The following is a 17,539-nucleotide window of genomic DNA, read 5'->3' on the forward strand; positions in this document are numbered from 1 at the left end:
CACATAGCTGGGTTACATCTATGGGTAATCCTGTTGAAGATCGCCTCTAAGTCTTGGAGTGTGTGCTAAGTCTTCAGAATATTCCACATTGATTCTCCTGGGGGTGCGGATGTGGCCCACGGACTGGTTGCTTTTTGGGAGCCTCATTCCAGCCCATACGTCTGGGATTCGAAGCGGTTAGCACCCCCCGTATTTAGGACACCATTGGTAGCCCCTGAACCGGTCTTCAAGCCGAGGACACTTCTCAGCCACTCCGAGTTGTTCTCCGTCCTTAGTCTTCGGTCTTGTAGGCGGGTTAACAAGCCTTCCTTCCAAAATTGTTGAGCCTTGGCGCATCCAGGAGATCTTCAGAACGAAGACCACATGTCGAGCTTTTTTCATCTTAAGGGTGAAGCAAAAAAATTACCGAGGCTAGGTCGACAGCCTGGCCCCACCCTAACAACTTTTGCAGCGTCTACAGGTGACGCGGGGCCCACCATCAAGACGTTCAATCGAACGGGCCATAACATGCCCCGAGACACGTAAAGCAGCATTATTATCTGCCCATGACGTGTAAAGTCGCAAGGACCATTACACCGTGGTGTTCCAGGTGGCGTGAGTAGTGAAACTATTTCACATTGTTTTAACTGAAGGCCAAACTCATAACTCAAATATTCTCCTCCACGATCAGATCGTAGAAATTTTATTTTCTTGTTACGATGATTTTCAACTTCACTCTGAAATTCTTTGAACTTTTCAAATGTTTCAGACTTATGTTTCATTAAGTAGATATACCCATATCTGCTCAAATCATCTGTGAAGGTGAGAAAATAACGATATCCGCCACGAGCCTCAATATTCATCGGACCACATACATCTGTATGTATGATTTCCAATAAATCTGTTGCTCTCTTCATAGTTTCGGAGAACGGTGTTTTAGTCATCTTGCCCATGAGGCACGGTCCGCAAGTACCAAGTGATTCATAATCAAGTGATTCCAAAAGTCCATCAGTATGGAGTTTCTTCATGCGCTTTACACCGATATGACCTAAACGGCAGTGCCACAAATAAGTTGCACTATCATTATTAACTTTGCATCTTTTGGCTTCATTATTATGAATATGTGTATCACTACGATCGAGATCCAACAAACCATTTTATTAGGTGGACCATAGAAGGTTTTATTCATGTAAACAGAACAACAATTATTCTCTAATTTAAATGAATAACCGTATTGCAACAAACATGATCAAATCATATTCATGCTCAACGCAAACACCAAATAACACTTATTTAGTTTCAACACTAATCCCGAAAGTATAGGGAGTGTGCGATGATGATCATATCAATCTTGGAACTACTTCCAACACATCGTCACCTCGCTTTTTACTAGTCTTTGTTTATTCTGCAGCTCCCGTTTCGAGTTACTACTCTTAGCAACTGAACCAGTATCAAATGCTGAGGGGTTGCTATAAACACTAGTAAAGTACACATCAATAACATGTATATCCAATATACCTTTGTTCACTTTGCCATCCTTCTTATCCACCAAATACTTGGGGTAGTTCCGCTTCCAGTGACCAGTCCCTTTGCAGTAGAAGCACTTAGTCTCAGGCTTAGGACCAGACTTAGGCTTCTTCACTTGAGTAGCAACTTGCTTGCCGTTCTTCTTGAAGTTCCCCTTCTTCCCTTTGCCCTTTTCTTGAAACTAGTGGTCTCGTCAACCATCAACACTTGATGTTTTTCTTGATTTCTACCTTCGTTGATTTCAGCATCACAAAGAGCTCGGGAATTACCTTCGTCATCCCTTGCATACTATAGTTCATCACGAAGTTCTACTAACTTGGTGATGGTGACTAGAGAATTCTGTCAATCACTATTTTATCTGGAAGATTAACTCCCACTTGATTCAAGCGATTGTAGTACCCAGACAATTTGAGCACATGCTCACTGCTTGAGCTATTCTCCTCCATCTTTTAGCTATAGAACTTGTTGGAGACTTCATATCTCTCAACTCGGGTATTTGCTTGAAATATTAACTTGAACTTCTGGAACATCTCATATGGTCCATGATGTTCAAAACGTTTTTGAAGTCCCGATTCTAAGCCGTTAAGCATGGTGCACTAAACTATCAAGTAGTCATCATATTGAGCTAGCCAAACGTTCATAACGTCTGCATCTGCTCCTGCAATAGGTCTGTCACCTAGCGGTGCATCAAGGACATAATTCTTCTGTGCAGCAATGAGGATAATCCTCAGATCATGGATCCAATCCACATCATTGCTACTAACATCTTTCAACATAATTTTTCTCTAGGAACATATCAAAATAAACATAGGTAAGCAACAATGCGAGCTATTGATCTACAACATAATTTGCAAAATACTATCAGGACTAAGTTCATGATAAATTTAAGTTCAATTAATCAAATTACTTAAGAACTCCCACTTAGATAGACATCCCTCTAATCCTCTAAGTGATCACGTGATCCATATCAACTAAACCATGTCCGATCATCACGTGAGATGGAGTAGTTTCAACGGTGAACATCACTATGTTGATCATATCTACTATATGATTCACGCTCGACCTTTCGGTCTCCGTGTTCCGAGGCCATATCTGCATATGCTAGGCTCGTCAAGTTTAACCTGAGTATTCCGCGTGTGCAACTGTTTTGCACCCGTTGTATTTGAACGTAGAGCCTATCACACCCGATCATCACGTGGTGTCTCAGCACGAAGAACTTTCGCAATGGTGCATACTCAGGGAGAACACTTTTATCTTGAAATTTTAGTGAGAGGTCATCTTATAATGCTACTCTCAATCAAAGCAAGATAAGATGCATAAAAGATAAACATCACATGCAATCAATATAAGTGATATGATATGGCCATCATCATCTTGTGCTTGTCATCTCCATCTCCGAAGCACCGTCATGATCACCATCGTCACCGGCGCGACACCTTGATCTCCATCGTAGCATCGTTGTCGTCTCACCAACTATTGCTTTTACGACTATCGCTACCGCTTAGTGATAAAGTAAAACAATTACATGGCGATTGCATTTCATACAATAAAGCGACAACCATATGGCTCCTGCCAGTTGCCGATAACTCGGTTACAAAACATGATCATCTCATACAATAAAATATAGCATCATGTCTTGATCATATCACATCACAACATGCCCTGCAAAAACAAGTTAGACGTCCTCTACTTTGTTGTTGCAAGTTTTACGTGGCTGCTACGGGCTTAGCAAGAACCGTTCTTACCTACGCATCAAAACCACAACGATAGTTTGTCAAGTTGGTGTTGTTTTAACCTTCGCAAGGACCGGGCGTAGCCACACTCGGTTCAACTAAAGTGAGAGAGACAGACACCCGCCAGTCACCTTTAAGCATCGAGTGCTCGCAACGGTGAAACCAGTCTCGCGTAAGCATACGCGTAATGTCGGTCCGGGCCGCTTCATCTCACAATACCGCCGAACCAAAGTATGACATGCTGGTAAGCAGTATGACTTATATCGCCCACAACTCACTTGTGTTCTACTCGTGCATATAACATCAACGCATAAAACCAGGCTCGGATGCCACTGTTGGGGAACGTAGTAATTTCAAAAAAATTCCTACGCACACGCAAGATCATGGTGATGCATAGCAACGAGAGGGGAGAGTGTTTTCCACGTACCCTTGTAGACCGATAGCGGAAGCGTTAACACAACGTGGTTGATGTAGTCGTACGTCTTCATGATCCGACCGATCAAGTACCGAACGTACGGCACCTCCGAGTTCAGCACACGTTCAGCTCGATGACGTCCCTCGAACTCCGATCCAGCCGAGTGTTGAGGGAGAGTTTCGTCAGCACGACGGCGTGGTGACAATGATGATGTTCTACCGACGCAGGGCTTCGCCTAAGCACCGCTACGATATTATCGAGGTGTAATATGGTGGAGGGGGGCACCGCACACGGCTAAGAGATCAATGATCAATTGTTGTGTCTATGGGGTGCCCCCCTGCCCCCGTATATAAAGGATCAAGGGGGAGGCCGCCGGCCAAGGAGGAGGGCGCGCCAAGGGGGGAGTCCTACTCCCACCGGGAGTAGGACTCCTCCTTTCCTTGTTGGAATAGGAGAAGGGAAGGGAGAAGGAGAAAGAAGGAAGGGGGCGCCCCCCCTCCCTAGTCCAATTCGGACTAGTCCATGGGGAGGGGTGCGGCCACCCTTTGGGGCCTTTCTCTCCTTTCCCGTATGGCCCATTAAGGCCCAATACGAATTCCCGTAACTCTCCGGTACTTCGAAAAATACCCGAATCACTCGGAACCTTTCCGAAGTCCGAATATAGTCGTCCAATATATCGATCTTTACGTCTCGGCCATTTCGAGACTCCTCGTCATGTCCCCGATCTCATCCGGGACTCCGAACTCCTTCGGTACATCAAAACACATAAACTCATAATATAACCGTCATCGTAACGTTAAGCGTGCGGACCCTACGGGTTCGAGAACTATGTAGACATGACCGAGACAGCTCTCCGGTCAATAACCAATAGCGGAACCTGGATGCTCATATTGGCTCCCACATATTCTACGAAGATCTTTATCGGTCAGACCGCATAACAACATACGTTGTTCCCTTTGTCATCGGTATGTTACTTGCCCGAGATTCGATCGTCGGTATCTCGATACCTAGTTCAACCTCGTTACCGGCAAGTCTCTTTACTCGTTCCGTAATACATCATCACGCAACTAACTCATTAGTTACAATGCTTGCAAGGCTTATAGTGATGTGTATTACTGAGTGGGCCCAGAGATACCTCTCCGACAATCGGAGAGACAAATCCTAATCTTGAAATACGCCAACCCAACAAGTACCTTTGGAGACACCTGTAGAGCACCTTTATAATCACCCAGTTACGTTGTGACGTTTGGTAGCACACAAAGTGTTCCTCCGGTAAACGGGAGTTGCATAATCTCATAGTCATAGGAACATGTATAAGTCATGAAGAAAGCAATAGCAACATACTAAATGATCGAGTGCTAAGCTATCGGAATGGGTCAAGTCAATCACATCACTCTCCTAATGATGTGATCCCGTTAATCAAATGACAACTCATGTCTATGGCTAGGAAACATAACCATCTTTGATCAACGAGCTAGTCAAGTAGAGGCATACTAGTGACACTCCCTTTGTCTATGTATTCACACAAGTATTATGTTTCCGGTTAATACAATTCTAGCATGAATAATAAACATTTATCATGATATAAGGAAATAAATAATAACTTTATTATTGCCTCTAGGGCATATTTCCTTCAAGTGTGTGCATGTGTCGCACGACGCCTGGGAAACATGCAGATTTACCGTTGTAGGACTCAAGCGTCCCATCGATCAACGACTGGGAATCGTCGTACAAAGCCGCAACAGAAGGGCCGAGAGATTTCACATGCCCATCGTTTGTTCCAGCCTCGCACTAATCTCGCCTCCTTCTGCTCCAATCACCATGAGAGAGCTTGTCGTCGTGGAAAATGTCGCGGCTTCATCCTCGCGCCCTTCCATTCCCCTCGAAGGAGACTGTGAGAGCTGCTCGGTGTATTAGGGACAGCTAAACCGGCTCTCCACCATTGGATACTTGCCCGAGCCAAAGTTCGCATGCACCCGCCCTGGATTTGTCGCGCTTGGCGTCGAGGTCCTTCAAGATTCCTACCCCGAACCGCAAGCACACGAGCAGGTTTGCTTCGTTCCTTTCCTTCTCCGGGGCCTGGGATTTCTAATTCATCATTTCCCTATGGGCCTTTTACAATTTTATGGCCTTCGGCTCCACCACCTATCACCTAATTCGGTTCTCCACATAGCTTGCTTTGTTACATTATGTGAAGCCTTCCTCGGATGCCAACCACACTTTGAGTTGTGGTGCAAATACTTCTGCCTTGACCCACGTGTCCTAGGTGGGACATTATTCGAATGCGGTGGAGCCGAGGTCTGTAGGGCTCCGGGCTCCGGTTATCTCGTCGGCACCCCGAAGGAGGACAGTGAGACCTGGCATGTGGGATGGTTTTATCTTCCCAAGTGTTAGGGCATATTTCTCCCTTAGTGGTTTTGGTGATTGACGACAATGCAATTTGCAGACTAACCATGTGCATTGAGCATATCAGATATTATTACATGTGGCACAAGACGGTTTACTCCCCTCGGTGGTAAAGAGTGAAGACAGTTGTTTTCGATGTTACTTTTTCGGTGGATTTGAGTTGTAGGAAAATCGTACTATAAAGAGGGGGTCCACATTGGAAAGGTTAGGGTGGAATCACATATACACCCACGTATCCTTCCAGCAACATTGAAGGTCTTACTGTTCTTTGCTTGGGCTATTTTGAAGCACCCAAGCGGTAATAGTGCCCCGGGTAGCGGTTTCCGGTGCTACGGTCACTACCGCTTGTATAAGAGCTATTGTGGCCTTATTTGCTCTCGCGGTAGTAGGGCGGTAACAGCAAGTGGTGGTACCGCTTGAGCGGTACTACTGCGCCTTGTACTACCCCACTACCACAACCTTTCTGCAGCTTTGAAGGAATTAGCGGTAGTAGGGCGGTAGTACCGCATGAGCGTTATTTCTGTTTTCTACTACCGCACTCACTATCGCCTAATTTAATGCTTCTATAACCTATTTCTACTCCATGATAGTAGAGCGGTAGTAGGGCGCGGTAGTGTCGCTTGTTGCGGTACTTCCATCCTACCCACCCTCTACTAGCGTTGATTCTCTGTGTCCTGAGACACTTAACAGTAGTACCGCTGGTGAGGATGGTAGTACTGAGTTTCCGACGGCACTACGCTCCTGTACTCATGTACTCTCACATTACACCTAGAACTACCGGCCCAAGCGGTGGTATCGCTCCCCTGGGCGGTATTATCGCTTGTGTGTGGGCTGTGGGCACATAACGGTTGGATTTGCCACCACTATATAAAGGGGGTCTTCCTCCCCAAGAAGAACTACCTCTTATCCCCCAAGCTCCATTGTTGCCCTATAGCTCATTCTCGCCCGATCTCTCCCCCTAGCCAACCAAATTTATTTTTGCTCTAGGGTTTGGAGGAGAAGGCATCGATCTACACTTCCACCAAGAGATATTTGTTTCCCCCCACTAATGCCTTGTGGACCTTGTTACTCTTTGGTGTTTGGTGATACGTCCATTTTTGCATCATGCTTTTATATCGATATTTATTGCATTATGGGCTGTTATTACACATTATGTCACAAATACTTATGCCTTTTCTCTCTTATTTCACAAGGTTTACGCGAAGAGGGAGAATGCTGGCAGCTGGAATTCTGGGCTGGAAAAGGAGCAAATATTAGAGATCTATTCTGCACAACTCCAAAAGTCCTGAAACTTCACGGAGGCACGTTTTGGAATATATAAAAGATATTGGGCGAAGAAAGAACCAGAGGGGGGCCACCCACCATCCACGAGGGTGGGGGGCGCGCCCTACCCACCTAGGCGCGTCCCCCTGCCTCGTGGGCCCCCTGGCAGGCCTCCAGTGCCCATCTTCTGCTATATGAAGTCTTTCGCCCTGGAAAAAATCATAAGGAAGCTTTCGGGACGAAGCGCCGCCGTCTCGAGGTGGAACCTGGCGAAACCAATCTAAGGCTCTGGCAGAGCTGTTCTGCCGGGGAATCATCCGTCCTGGAGGGGGAAATCATCACCATCGTCATCACCATCGATCCTCTCATCGGGAGGGGGTCAATCTCCATCAACATCTTCACCAGCACCATCTCCTCTCAAACCCTAGTTCATCTCTTGTATCCAATCTTTGTCTCAAAACCTCAGATTGGTACCTGTGGGTTGCTAGTAGTGTTGACTACTCCTTGCAGTTGATGCTAGTTGGTTTATTTGGTGGAAGATCATATGTTCAGATCCTTCATGCATATTAATACCCCTCTGATTATGAACATGAATATGAATTGTGAGTAGTTACGTTTGTTCCTGAGGACATGGGAGAAGTCTTGCTATAAGTAGTCATGTGAATTTGGTATTCGTTCGATATTTTGATGATATGTATGTTGTCTTTCCTCTAGTGGTGTTATGTGAACGTCGACTACATGACACTTCACCATTGTTTGGGCCTAGAGGAAGGCATTTGGAAGTAATAAGTAGATGATGGGTTGCTAGAGTGACAGAAGCTTAAACCCTAGTTTATGCGTTGCTTCGTAAGGGGCTGATTTGGATCCATATGTTTCATGTTATGGCCAGGTTTACCTTAATACTTCTTTTGTAGTTGCGGATGCTTGCAAGAGTGGTTAATCATAAGTGGGATGCTTGTCCAAGGAAGGGCAGTACCCAAGCACCGGTCCACCCACATATCAAATTATCAAAGTAACGAACGCGAATCATATGAGCGTGATGAAAACTAGCTTGACGATAATTCCCATGTGTCCTCGGGAGCGTTTTCCTTTATATAAGAGTTTGTCCAGGCTTGTCCTTTGCTACAAAAAGGATTGGGCCACCTTTCTGCACTTTATTTACTTTTGTTACTTGTTACCCGTTACAAATTACCTTATCACAAAACTATCTGTTACCGATAATTTCAGTGCTTGCAGAGAATACCTTACTGAAAATCGCTTGTCATTTCCTTCTGCTCCTCGTTGGGTTCGACACTCTTACTTATCGAAAGTACTACGATAGATCCCCTATACTTGTGGGTCATCAATACTCTTTTCTGGCGCCGTTGCTGGGGAGTGAAGCACCTTTGGTAAGTGGAATTTGGTAAGGAAAAATTTATATAGTGTGCTGAAATTTACTGTCACTTGTTACTATGGAAAGTAATCCTTTGAGGGGCTTGTTCGGGGTATCTTCACCCCGACCAGTAGAGCAAAGAGTTGCTCCTCAACCTATTGAACCTACTGAAAATGTTTACTTTGAAATTCCTTCGGGTATGATAGAGAAACTGCTAGCTAATCCTTTTACAGGAGATGAAACATTGCATCCCGATTTGCACCTAATCTATGTGGATGAAGTTTGTGGATTATTTAAGCTTTCAGGTATGCCCGAGGATGTTATCAAGAAGAAGGTCTTTGATGAGGACATCAATACCATTGTTACACCCACAACCCCTGCTGCTATACATACTGGACCAATTACTAGAGCTCAGGCACGCCAATTAAATTACCAGGTACTTTTGTTTCTTGGTAATGATTCTAATGTTCATGAGAATATGATGCTGCCTAAATTGGATACATTTGTTTTGCTTACAAATGAAGGGCCTAGCTTTGAGAAGGATGAACATTGGAGCAAGAACAAGCATGGAGATGATGGCATGCGCATGGGGGACAAGAACGGAGTTACATGATGATTTCAGGACATTGAAGCCACCATAATGCGTGCATGAAGCCTTGGACGAAATATACAAGATGCTACTTCATAACTTTCGTCCAGAGGCTATTCTAGGTGCTGCGTCACCTTATTATTGGGCCAGGCCCATGTAATTTCGAAATACTTGAGTATAGGCTATTTTTAGAGTCCGTATGTGTGGGGAAACAAGAGATAGGGTTGGTTTCGGACCCCTTCCCCAAGGGCCACGAAATTTCCCCCTCTTCCTCCATATATACAGCCCTTAGGGCGTCGTTTAGACTTTGGGTTTTCTTTAGATTAAAAGTTTGCCATAGCTGCAACTTCGCGTACTTCGTTTGTGTTCAACGACCAGAGAAAGGCGTCACAGAACCCCACCTTGATCAATAAAGCTTTCATCTTATATTCGCAATATCCAGATTGCAATCTCAGTTTCTTGCTTGTTCTTCGTTTGCTCGCAGGAAACAGACCCTCGTGGTCAGGTTGATCGTGCTCCGGCGTGGTCAATAACCTCTCGGAGTTGGTTTAGCGATTGCTAAGGCGCGACGTCCTCGCACGTTCGTAGTCGGATCGTCAAAGTCGACTTCCATCAAAGCGATATCCATCATCTCATCGAAAGACGGGACACCTTTGCCTCTATATAGTGGTATCAGATTTCCAGGTTGCTCGGTGAACAAGTTTGTCGTTAATGATGGATTTGTGTTCCGTGCTAATAAGCTATGCATTCCAGCTAGCTCTCTTCGTCTTTTGTTGTTGCAGGAGGCGCATGGAGGAGGATTAATGGGACACTTTGGCGTGAAGAAGACGGAGGACGTACTTGCTACACATTTCTTTTGGCCAAAGATGAGACGGGATGTTGAGCGTTTTGTTGCTCGCTGCACTACATGTCAAAAAGCTAAGTCACGACTCAATCCTCATGGTTTATATATGCCTTTGCCTGTACCTAGTGTTCCTTGGGAGGATATATCTATGGACTTTGTTTTAGGTTTACCTCAAACAAAGAAGGGGAGGGATAGCATATTTGTTGTCGTGGATAGATTCTCAAAATGGCACACTTTATACCATGTCATAAACGCGATGATGCTGTTAATGTTGCTGATTTGTTCTTCCGTGAAATTATTCGTTTGCATGGTGTGCCAAATACTATTGTTTCAGATCGTGATACTAAATTTCTTAGCCACTTTTGGAGATGTTTATGGGCTAAGTTGGGGACTAAACTGCTTTTTAGTACTACTTGTCACCCCCAAACTGATGGACAAACTGAAGTAGTCAATAGAACATTGTCTACTATGCTTAGGGCTGTTTTGAAGAATAATAAGAAAATGTGGGAAGAATGCTTGCCTCATATTGAGTTTGCTTATAATCGTTCATTGCATTCTACTACTAAGATGTGCCCTTTTGAAATTGTGTATGGTTTCCTACCTCGTGCACCTATTGATTTGTTGCCTCTTCCATCTTCGGAGAAGGTTAATTTTGATGCTAAACAACGTGCTGAATTGATCTTAAAAATGCATGAGTTAACTAAGGAAAACATTGAGCGTATGAATGCTAAATATAAACTTGCTGGAGATAAGGGTAGAAAACATGTTGTGTTTGCACCTGGAGATCTTGTTTGGTTACATTTGCGTAAGGATAGATTTCCTGATTTGCGCAAATCAAAGCTAATGCCACGTGCTGATGGTCCTTTTAAGGTGTTAGAGAAAATAAATGATAATGCATATAAACTTGAGCTGCCTGCAGATTTTGGGGTTAGTCCCACTTTTAACATTGCAGATTTGAAGCCTTATTTGGGTGAGGGAGATGAGCTTCCGTCGAGGACGACTTCATTTCAAGAAGGGGAGGATGATGAGGACATCAATACCATTGTTACACCCACAGCCCCTACTGCTATACATACTGGACCAATTACTAGAGCTCGCGCACGCCAATTAAATTACCAGGTACTTTCGTTTCTTGGTAATGATACTAATGTTCATGAGAATATGATGCTGCCTAAATTGGATACATTTGTTTTGCTTACAAATGAAGGGCCTAGCTTTGAGAAGGATGAACATTGGAGCAAGAACAAGCATGGAGATGATGGCATGCGCATGGGGGACAAGAACGGAGTTACATGATGATTTCAGGACATTGAAGCCACCATAATGCGTGCATGAAGCCTTGGACGAAATATACAAGATGCTACTTCATAATTTTCGTCCAGAGGCTATTCTAGGTGCTGCGTCACCTTATTATTGGGCCAGGCCCATGTAATTTCGAAATACTTGAGTATAGGCTATTTTTAGAGTCCGTATGTGTGGGGAAACAAGAGATAGGGTTGGTTTCGGACCCCTTCCCCAAGGGCCACGAAATTTCCCCCTCTCCCTCCATATATACAGCCCTTAGGGCGTCGTTTAGACTTTGGGTTTTGTTTAGATTAAAAGTTCGCCATAGCTGCAACTTCGCGTATTTCGTTTGTGTTCAACGACCAGAGAAAGGCGTCACAGAACCCCACCTTGATCAATAAAGCTTTCATCTTATATTCGCAATATCGAGATTGCAATCTCAGTTTCTTGCTTGTTCTTCGTTTGCTCGCAGGAAACAGACCCTCGTGGTCAGGTTGATCGTGCTCCGGCGTGGTCAATAACCTCTCGGAGTTGGTTTAGCGATTGCTAAGGCGCGACGTCCTCGCACGTTCGTAGTCGGATCGTCAAAGTCGACTTCCATCAAAGCGATATCCATCATCTCATCGAAAGACGGGACACCTTTGCCTCTATCAGTCTTCCCTTTATCTTTGAAGGGAAAGGCATTGACATGGTTTAGGCTATGTGATGATATTGGATCATGGAACTACAAACGATTGAAATTGGAATTTCATCAGAAGTTTTATCCTATGCATCTGGTTCATCGTGATCGTAATTATATATAAGTTTTGGCCTCGCGAAGGAGAAAACATCGCTCAAGCTTGGGGGAGGCTTAAGTCAATGTTATATTTGTGCCCCAATCATGAGCTCTCAAGAGAAATTATTAGTCAAAATTTTTATGCTCAGCTTTCTCTCAATAATCGCTCCATGCTCGATACTTCTTGTACTGGCTCTTTTATGATGAAGAATATTGAGTTCAGATGGGATTTATTGGAAAGAATTAAACGCAACTCTGAAGATTGGGAACTCGACGAAGGTAAGGAGTCAGGTATAACACCTAAGTTTGATTGTGTTATATCTTTTATGGATACCAATGCTTTCCGTGAATTTAGCACTAAATATGGACTTGACTCTGAGATAGTAGCTTCTTTCTGTGAATCATTTGCTACTCATGTTGATCTCCCTAAGGAGAAGTGGTTTAAATATAATCCTCCCATCGAAGTAAAAGTAGTTGAACCTATTAAAGTTGAAGAAAATACTATCACTTATAATGTTGATCCTATTGTTCCTACCGCTTATATTGAGAAACCATCTTTTCCTGTTAGAATAAAGGATCATGCTAAAGCTTCAACTGTGGTTCATAAGAGTAATACTAGAACACCTACACCCTCTGAACAAATTAAAGATGAACCTAGTATTGCTATTGTTAAAGATCTCTTGGCCGATAATATTGATGGGCATGTTATTTACTTCTGTGATGAAGCTGCTAGAATTGCTAGACCCGATACTAAGGGTAAACATAGACCTGTTGTTGGCATGCCTGTTGTATCTGTTAAAATAGGAGATCATTGCTATCATGGCTTATGTGATATGGGTGCTAGTGCAAGTGCAATACCTCATTCCTTATACAAAGAAATTATGCATGATATTGCACCTGCTGAGTAGAAGAGATAGATGTTACAATTAAGCTTGCCAATAGAGATACTATTTCACCAATTGGGATTGTTAGAGATGTTGAAGTCTTGTGTGGGAAAGTTAAATATCCGACTGATTTCCTTGTTCTTGGTTCCTCTTAAGATGACTTTTGTCCCATTATTTTTGGTAGACCCTTCTTGAATACTGTCAATGCTAAGATAGACTGCAAAAAGGATGTTGTTACTATTGGATTAGGGGATATGTCTCATGATTTTAATTTTGCTAAATTTCATAGACAACCCCGTGATAAAGAATTGCCTAGTAAAGATGAAATTATTGGTCTTGCTTCTATTGCCGTACCTCCTAATGATCCTTTAGAACAGTATTTGCTAGACCATGAAAATGATATGTTTATGAATGAAAGAAGGGAAATAGATGAAGTATTCTTTAAGCAGGGACCTATTTTGAAACATGACTTGCCTGTTGAAATTCTAGGGGATCCTCCTCCACCCAAGGGTGATCCCGTGTTTGAGCTTAAACCATTACCTGATACTCTTAAATATGCTTATCTTGATGAAAAGAAGATATATCATGTTATTATTAGTGCTAACCTTTCAGAGAAGGAAGAAGAGAAATTATTGAAAACTCTGAAGAAGCACTGTGCTGCTATTGGATATACTCTTGATGATCTTAAGGGTATTAGTCCCACTCTATGCCAGCACAAAATAAAATTGGAGAAAGATGCTAAACCGGTTGTTGATCACCAACGACGGTTAAATCCTAAGATGAAAGAAGTGGTAAGAAAAGAAATACTAAAGCTTCCGGAGGCAGGTATAATTTATCCCGTTGCTGATAGTCAGTGGGTAAGTCATGTCCATTGTGTCCCTAAGAAGGGAGGTATTACTGTTGTTCCAAATGATGATAAAGATGAATTGATCCCACAAAGAATTATTACAGGTTATAGAATGGTAATTGATTTCCGTAAACTAAATAAAGCTACTAAAAAGGATCATTACCCTTTACCTTTTATTAATCAAATGCTAGAAAGATTATCCAAACACACACATTTTTGCTTTCTAGATGGTTATTCTGGTTTCTCTCAAATACCTGTGTTAAAAGAGGATCAAGAAAAGACCACTTTTACTTGCCCTTTCGGTACATTTGCTTATAGACGTATGCCTTTTGGTTTATGCAATGCACCTGCTACCTTTCAAAGATGTATGACTGCTATATTCTCTGACTTTTGTGAAAAGATTGTTGAGGTTTTCATGGATGATTTCTCCGTGTATGGAACTTCTTTTGATGATTGCTTAAGCAACCTTGATAGAGTTTTGCAGTGATGTGAAGAAACTAATCTTGTCTTGAATTGGGAGAAGTGCCACTTTATGGTTAAATGAAGGTATTGTCTTGGGGCATAAAATTTCTAAAAGAGGTATTGAAGTTGATAAAGCTAAAGTTGATGCTATTGAAAAGATGCCGTGTCCTAAGGACATTATAGGTATAAGAAGTTTCCTTGGTCATGCCGGTTTTTATAGGAGGTTCATTAAGGACTTCTCAAAAATTTCTAGGCCTCTGACTAATCTCTTACAAAAAGATGTTCCTTTTGTCTTTGATGATGATTGTGTAGAAGCATTTGAAATACTTAAGAAAGCTTTGATTTCTGCACCCATTGTTCAGCCTCCTGATTGGAATTTACCCTTTGAAATAATGTGTGATGCTAGTGATTATGCTGTAGGTGCTGTTCTAGGACAAAGAGTTGATAAGAAATTAAATGTTATCCAATATGCTAGTAAAACTCTAGACAGTGCCCAGAGAAATTATGCTACCACTGGAAAAAAAATTAGCAGTTGTATTTGCTTGTGATAAGTTCAGACCTTACATTGTTGATTCTAAAGTAACTGTTCACACTGATCATGCTGCTATTAAATATCTTATGGAAAAGAAAGATGCTAAACCTAGACTTATTAGATGGGTTCTCTTGCTACAAGAATTTGATTTGCATATTACTGATAGAAAGGGAGCTGAGAACCCCGTGGCAGACAACTTATCTAGGTTAGAGAATGTTCTTGATGACCCACTACCTATTGATGATAGATTTCCTGATGAACAATTAGCTGTCATAAATGCTTCTCGTACTGCTCCATGGTATGTTGATTATGCTAATTACATTGTTGCTAAATTTATACCACCTAGTTTCACATACCAGCAAAAGAAAAAGTTTTTCTATGATTTAAGACATTACTTCTGGGATGACCCACACCTTTATAAAGAAGGAGTAGATGGTGTTATTAGACGTTGTGTACCTGAGCATGAACAGGAACATATCCTACGCAAGTGTCACTCCGAGGCTTATGGAGGACACCACGCCGGAGATTGAACTGCACATAAGGTATTGCAATCCGGTTTTTATTGGCCTACTCTCTTCAAAGATGCCCGTAAGTTTGTCTTGTCTTGTGATGAATGTCAAAGAATTGGTAATATTAGTAGACGTCAAGAAATGCCTATGAACTATTCACTTGTTATTGAACCATTTGATGTTTGGGGCTTTGATTATATGGGACCGTTTCCTTCCTCTAATGGGTATACACATATTTTAGTTGCTGTTGATTACGCTACTAAGTGGGTAGAAGCTATTCCAACTAGTAGTGCTGATCATAACACCTCTATTAAGATGCTTAAAGAAGTTATTTTTCCGAGGTTTGGGGTCCCTAGATATTTAATGATTGATGGTGGTTCACATTTTATTCATGGTGCTTTTCGTAAAATGCTTGCTAAATATGATGTTAATCATAGAATTGCATCTCCTTATCATCCACAGTCTAGTGGTCAAGTAGAACTGAGTAATAGAGAGATTAAATTAAGTTTGCAAAAGACTGTTAATAGATCTAGAAAGAATTGGTCCAAGAAACTTGATGATGGGCCTATAGAACTGCATATAAAAATCCTATGGGTATGTCTCCGTATAAGATGGTTTATGGAAAAGCATGTCACTTACCTCTCGAACTAGAACATAAGGCATATTGGGCCATTAAAGAGCTCAATTATGATTTCAAACTTGCCGGTAAGAAGAGGTTATTTGACATAAGCTCACATGATGAGTGGAGAACCCAGGCCTATGAGAATGCCAAACTGTTTAAAGAAAAGTTAAAAGATGGCCTGACAAAAGGATACAAAAGCGTGAGTTTAATGTAGGTGATTATGTTTTGCTATACAACTCTCGTTTAAGATTTTTTGCAGGAAAACTCCTCTCTAAATGGGAAGGTCCTTACATTATAGAGGAGGTCTATCGTTCCGCTGCCATAAAAATCAACAACTTCGAAGGCACGAATCCGAAGGTGGTGAACGGTCAAAGAATCAAACATTATATCTCAGGTAATCCAATAAATGTTGAAACTAATGTTATTGAAACCGTAACCCCGGAGGAATACATAAGGGACACCTTCCAGAACGTTTTAGACTCCAAAAAGGAATAGGTATGTGGTACGGTAAGTAAACCGACTCCAAAACAGTTCTAATAGCAATTTTTCTCTATTTTGGAATATTTAAGAAAATAGGAAAATAAGTAGTCCAAAAGGGACACGAGGCATCCACGAGGGTGGAGGGCGCGCCCTACCCCCCTGGGCACGCCCCCTGCCTCGTGGGCACCTCGCGTGCTCTCCGGACTCCGTTTTCTTGCACGATACTTCTTTTGGTCGGTAAAAATTCATTAGATAATCCCCCGAAGGTTTTGACCACCGTACCACGCAAATATCCTCTGTTTTTGATTCGAGCTGTTTCTGCAGCAGATTTAGAGCAAGATGTCATTTCAAGACTCCGACGGAGAGAGCTATGTCTCGCATCTCATTGCTGACCCAAAGACCTATGGGGACCTATCTCCTTTTGGTCGAACTACGAATGATGAGGAGGATGCTCATTTGAGGAGGATCAATGATTCAAGCTCGAAGGAGGAGGATGTTCCTCTACCTCAACCTGGGGATGTGCACGTGAAGTTCAAGAAGTCTAGTCTCCCTAAGAGGGCTAAACGTCTAACAACCGATCTATTCCTTCTCGTTTTCGGCAGAAAAGCAAAGGAGATTTATGTGACAAGATCTTGAAGCTGGAATCGGAGGTCGATGATTTAAAGGAGGAAATGGCTCTTCTCAATTACAATATGAAGAAGCTGAAGGCACAATTGTCATCATCATCACCATCTCCTTCACCTCCGAAGAAAGAGACATAAACACATGGGTATGGGCACTCCCCTTGGCAACTGCCAAGCTTGGGGGAGGTGCCCCGGTATCGTATCACCATCACACTCCTATCTTTACTATTTTTCTTAGTTCGATCCTTTTGGTAATATCTTGATCTAGTAGAATAAAGTTTTAGTATGATTTAGTTTTGAGTTTTGCTTTATGATCCTTCTATGTAATCGAGTCTGTGAGCTATATATAATAAAGATTAGTATTGAGTCAAGGGCTTGGTTACCTTGCTATGA

Source organism: Aegilops tauschii, chromosome 4 (assembly GCF_002575655.3).
Source record: "Aegilops tauschii subsp. strangulata cultivar AL8/78 chromosome 4, Aet v6.0, whole genome shotgun sequence".
Classification (NCBI taxonomy): domain Eukaryota; kingdom Viridiplantae; phylum Streptophyta; class Magnoliopsida; order Poales; family Poaceae; genus Aegilops; species Aegilops tauschii.